The 6,000-nt window shown below is 36.2% G+C and overlaps 1 protein-coding gene across 1 annotated transcript in view; it reads right to left on the bottom strand.

Moving 5' to 3' along the window:
* Positions 1 to 5,565: 5,565 nt before the first annotated feature.
* dhrs13a.3 (dehydrogenase/reductase (SDR family) member 13a, duplicate 3) overlaps positions 5,566 to 6,000 on the bottom strand; it is a 167,820-nt gene continuing 167,385 nt past the window's right edge. The window contains exon 10 of the transcript XR_008388293.1: positions 5,566 to 5,924. The gene's annotated coding sequence lies outside the window, so the exon portion shown is untranslated. The remainder of the gene's footprint in view (positions 5,925 to 6,000) is intronic.

Raw genomic sequence — 6,000 nt, 5'->3', positions numbered from 1 at the left:
ATATACAGTTATACAGTATGTTGTCCGTATGTTGTTATTCTTAAAACTTCTTGGATTTATTTATTTACTTTCATTTTTATTCATTTATTTTCTGTTCAAGCAAAGAGCTGTTGAATTCTTGATTCTGATTTGTTAGAAGGTGTTAATTCATTTTCCATAACAGCAGCTCTGACAATACTTCTAGCAGCAAGACAAATCTATATGTAATATTTAATGTAAGGTTTACATTTACACACTCATTTTGATATGTTTTCATTTTTATAGTAAGAACTCATTCTCAGGGACTTGTATGGCAGATGCTTCACATAAACAAATTAAAAGCAATGTGTAATTGTTGATATGGTGAAGTTTTCTATGAGGAGACATTTAGTAATACTGGAAGGAGTCTCCAGTGTCGGGGTAAATTCTTATATCTAGCATTATTTCTTCAATGGAGAGAAAACAAGAGAGGGAACGACTGTATGTAGCTGCTATAATGTAAGTGAAAACTGGAAGTAACTTGTATCATGGTTTCTCATTCCCCAACATTAAATGTAACTATAAAATGATTACGTGTACAACTTGTCATTCTTTAGTAAATAATAACATAAATCTTATTTGTATTGACAAACTGCGATTGTATAAGAGAACACGTATACACTTAAAACCTTTGTGGCATCACACAATGCTGTCATTGTTTTCCTATAACAGCACTTCCTGTTTTTTTATTCCTAACCTAATGTAAGAAACAATGATAAAAAAAAATACATTGAACAAAGCTTAGGGAGCCAAAAAAATTGTCATAAATGGTCAGTGGTGAAAAATCAACACTGATAATAGGCCATTTTCTGGACCACACAAACCATACTGGACCACCTGCAGGTCATGAATGAAATGTTGCATCTCCTCTGATATTTGTCTGTCTGATCTAAGTATTTCTGGGTGATAATAATCAATACAACAATTGCATCTGGCAATGATGTACACACTAACCAGAAGTACATTAGTCAGGTTGACTCCACACTGCCTCCACACTATTGATATTAGGGAGCCAACGGCACACGACTGCAGACAGAAATATACATTCAATGAAAAATTATATTACATAAACCCAAAACTGACAGTTTGTAGTTTGTCTACATCTAGAGACTGCCATGCACAAGACACATGCATGTCTAGAAACAAATAGAGTTGGCTAGAGTAAACTGGAGCCATGCATCTTTCTATTGATGGCCTTGTGATGTGTTGTGTGTTAGCAATGAGTACAGTTTCTCTGTGCGCTATCTCGTGTGATGCTTTATCAGGAGACCTGCACAGACTCAGCACATGTGAGCAAAAAAGCCCACGGCAACCCCGCTCTGGTTCCTCGTGCACATTTTGGGGGTGGTGCAGGGGAGATTTATCAGACTGCACTGCTTTTTCATTCCTCACACACTGCCGCTCTATCTCTGTCTGGTCTTCCAGATATGCTAATCGGTGTGTAAGTATATCCTGTCAAATAATTACCATATATTAAACTGTGCTCATCTCAGTATAACTCGCTCATATGCATAATCTTATTTGGCTTTTTTCCTCTGAATGTAGGGGAGAAAAAAAAACTGGTCTTACCTTGGGCAAGTTAATCTTTATTGATTGAATATCAGCCTCATTTGAATGTGTTAACAAAGTGTGTCTTGAAGAAGCGAGGCAGGAGCTAATATTTTTGTCTCTGTTTGGCCTAATAAACTCTGGACTGTCAGTGTTTGGATGAAGGACACACATGACTGGGAACTAGTGTGAATCTGTCAGACTTTTCACTGCTTTTTTTCCCCTTTTATTTTTACAGTAATATACTGGCAACACTTTACAGCACTTTACTATACCTAGTTCATCAGCTTACTATGATTGTTGTTACAGTACATTATTGATTACTTTATAGGTTATTGATAATATTGTAGATGTGTATATTCCCAGTATATTCATTGTAATTATGTATTATAAAAATATAGTTCAGGGGTTCCCAAACTTTTTGGGCAAATTACCCCAAATGGACATTATGTATATTCTGCAACCCCAGGCCTTAATCACCCTACATTTTTATTCCAGATGTATAATATAAATCCATATTCAATCAATCTTTCTGCATATTTTAATGTAAAAAATACAATTCTTACTAAGTTCCACTGAGTCACAGTCACTCTATGTTGTCGAAGTAGTAGAAGAAGTAGATTTTTTTTTTATTGCAGAACTCCTAAGCTAATGCAGCATATCAGGACAGTGAATAAGACTAAAACAGCAGCACACTCTTCATTTAAATATGCCGTGTTCAACTCCAAGTAACTGCAAAATAGTAGCCTGCAAACTCTGTTTTCATAGAGTAATATTTGCAATAGTCATTTGTAAAAAACAAAAGATGAAATTATTAGTTTTGGAACCCCTGATATAGTTTGTGCTTATTACTTATTGTACTACAAAGATGTTTTTTTTTTTTTTTTTAATTGCAACTGAATAAAATATTTTCAGCTGAGATATATCACTCTAATAAAGAGGTTCCATTAACTAACCATTAGCTAATTAGCTGCTTTAAAAAATGATAATAATAATTAAACACGTAGCTAGTTACAAATGTAACAATCTAACTTACCATACTAACTTATTTTAACAGAAGCTGCTAAGTAAATTAACATTACAACACCAAGCTACCACTGAGGAGCTGGCAGTGGTTTACTATTTAATTAAAACTGGCAGTTGTTTTTAAATAAAAAAAAACATTACCATCATCTATTACCAAAGACTGAGCTTGATTGTGGCAAAGATGATAGCTACTTAGCTATTTTCGCATTAAACAACTAGAAAGCTAAATAGATATAACAAACTGGTGGTAGTAATACCTATCTATCATTAGCTATAACTATCTAACTAGCAATAAAAAGCTATGTAGAATGTGGGTACAGTATCAGCTATGAAATAATAACTATTTAGTATGTAATGTATTGAATAGTAACTTAGTATGTCAAGGAGGTCAATCTATGACTGCACGTAATGATAATACTAGCTAAAGTCAGGTAGTGAACCTGTATGCTAAATTCAGCCTGGATGTAATATAATTTAATATAATTTTTGCAAATTAGCATGTAAATGATGTTAATTGAGGAGTAACATCACATAAAACTTCCTCAATGCAACACATTATATCCTTTTTTTTTACTGTATTATGCCAGTAACTATAAAAAGTGTTAACAGAGAAAATCATGGCTTATGCATACATTTAAATCCCTCATATTTAAACAAAATTACTCTGACCATGTCACATACTGTCTATTCAATATTTCAAGCCAGTCCTACTGATACAGTATTAGCCGAGGAACAGGAAAAAAAGCTTCTTCAGATTAGTATGAGGCACTCAGGGAAATGACAAGTGCGGTACACAATGACTCACACAGCTCACCTACTAGGCATCTATCTTTGTGGCTTTTGTTGAGCAGGGATGCCATGGTCAGCGTTTCAGCGCTGCGTCTTTGTGAGCTTCAGGGTGGAGGAAAGAAAAAAACAAAGCAGGATGACCAAGAGGCCACTTGTCATCAATGTGGCTAACAACAGTTATTTCATTCAGAAGCGTCCATCTCTCTCCCACTGCTCCAGGACCTCTGGCCACACGGGGTTTGCCCTCTCCTTGACCTCTGACCTTTGATAGTTCACAGGTGCTAGCCACATGCGCCTGTGACACGTTGCTTCACAATTTGCCTTTGCAGCTGCTGAAATTCAACGGGGCTCAAAACATCGTAGAAAAGAATGCACTCACCTCTAAATACCCTCAAGTCTTTAGCCATAGCCTACCTGGGAGAAAAAAAAATGAGAGCAGCTCATGTTGGGAAACAGTTTCCATTTGTCTTAGGGTAATATGCGAGGCACAGCATTAAAGACAAATAGCATCCCCTCTTATTTCCTTTATCAATGTCAAGGCAATTAATAGGCCAAGGCCCCTTTTACTGGGTTACAAGACAGAGGCAAAGAACAAGCAGGCTCAGTAAGTGGCCTCTGCCATCACACAGGCCCACCTAAGCCATAAGACTAGCCTGCAAATCCAAACTGGTCTAAATCTGGCAAGGCACTATTACTGTACTAAATACCCTAAAGATCTTTGCACCTTAAGTTGAAGAATTTAAGAGATGCAAATAGACCCAAGATTTTTTTTTTTAAATGACACCAAAACCTATGGTGGCCTGTAACTGCAAATCACATTAACAAACCAAAACAATTTGCAATAGCAAATAAGAAACGCAACAGCAACACCATAAAAAAAAACACATCAACATTAACTCAAAATGGAAAGGGTAGGACTTTATTGATCACATGCTCTTTGCTGATATTACACAATGACTACGCTTACATGCACATCAATATTCCGATATTGATCAGAATTTGACAAAATTGTATTTAATATTGACTACATCCAAATATCCAAGTAGGCAAAAAGCAGTATGCCAAAGGAGTAGTATGTCCGAATTCTAAGTATTCAGAAAACAATAGGAGAGAAATGATCTACTGCTTTCGCCGAGATTCTGCAGAACTAATGCATTATGCAGAACCACTAATGCATCCCATAATGCAATGGGACTGGCACGGAAGAGCTGTCAGAATCATGGGATTGAATTCATACTTACAACAACCATGTATACAGGAATATTCTGATGCCTGTACGCATATAAACATCGTATTCGGAATATGGCTGCAACCTGAACATAGACCATAAATGGAATTTGATGTGCATGTAAATGCAGTCAGTGGTTTTCTGAATAAGGTGTTTACATGCAACAAATTTCAGATTTAAACAGTCATATTCTAGGGGTGGGAATCAGAATTTGGGAAATCAGAATATTGTCTTAATCTGAATCGGGCTATCAGGTTGCGGTGTTTACATGACTCAATACTAATTAGAATATTACCAAATTCCTATTAATATCATAATATTGATGTGCATGTAAAACAGTGTGTGACTATCAGAAACTAGAGAAAACAACTGCACTATTTCCATCTGTTATGTAGTTAGCATAGTGGAAACAATGTAATGAAAATTGTTAAATATTATTATAATGAAGAGTAATACTTCCTTCAGAATAACCCAGCTTTCTTTAGGCAGGTTTTCAGCATTTGCGTATTCATATAAATGCCATACAAAGTTGATAATAAAAATAAACACAAATAAAAGCAGCAGATTCATTTAGGTTCATATTTCCTATTACTCTAAATATCCTCCATCTCTCTGTTTTCAAAGTACTCTCAGATTAATTCAGGCTGTAGCCAATCAGCAACAAGCATGTGCATGTGCCTATTCTTTCCATTTCAAGTGAATGCTCATGTGTTTCAGATTCTTTTTCAGGGTTTCTATGGCTCTGTTATTGTTTTGATTTGAAATAGGTATTTGTTATTTGTCTTTTTTTTTTAGGTTTGTTAATGTGTTTTGCACTCCATAAAAAAAATCCTCCAATACACTATAACATGTTGCCTTTGAAGTGATTAAAGATGCCATGTAATATTGCAATTTTTGCAACTATATTTTCCACAGAACGAGACAGGAAATTGGTTAGCAAGTTTAATTAGCAAATGAAAAGATTTACATTGGATTTCAATCTGTCTAATCTGAGTAGCATTTGACTACATAGGGTTCTACAGTCTAAAATATGTTTCCTCCATGGTTGGGGATTCAAATCCAGCCTCCACCCTGTGTGTGCAGAGCTTGCATGTTCTCCCCGTGCTTCTGGGGATTCCTCCAGGTACTCCAGTTTCCTCCCCCAGTCCAAAGACATACATTGTAGGCTAACTGCCATTTCCAAATTGTCCATAGTGTGTTAATGGGTGTGTGAATGTGTGCGTGATTGTGCCCTGCGATGGGTTGGCACCCAGTCCAGGCTGTTCCCTGTCTTGTGCCCCGAGTTCCCTGGGATAGGCTCCAGGCTCCCACGACCCTGTGTAGGATAAGCAATATGGAAAATGGATTGGTGGATGGAAGTATTTGTGTCAGATATAGAGTTAAAACAAGTG

Source organism: Ictalurus furcatus, chromosome 17 (assembly GCF_023375685.1).
Source record: "Ictalurus furcatus strain D&B chromosome 17, Billie_1.0, whole genome shotgun sequence".
Classification (NCBI taxonomy): Eukaryota; Metazoa; Chordata; class Actinopteri; order Siluriformes; family Ictaluridae; genus Ictalurus; species Ictalurus furcatus.
The sequence above is the reverse complement of the archived record's forward strand: the minus strand, read 5'-3'. Positions and strand labels throughout refer to the sequence as shown.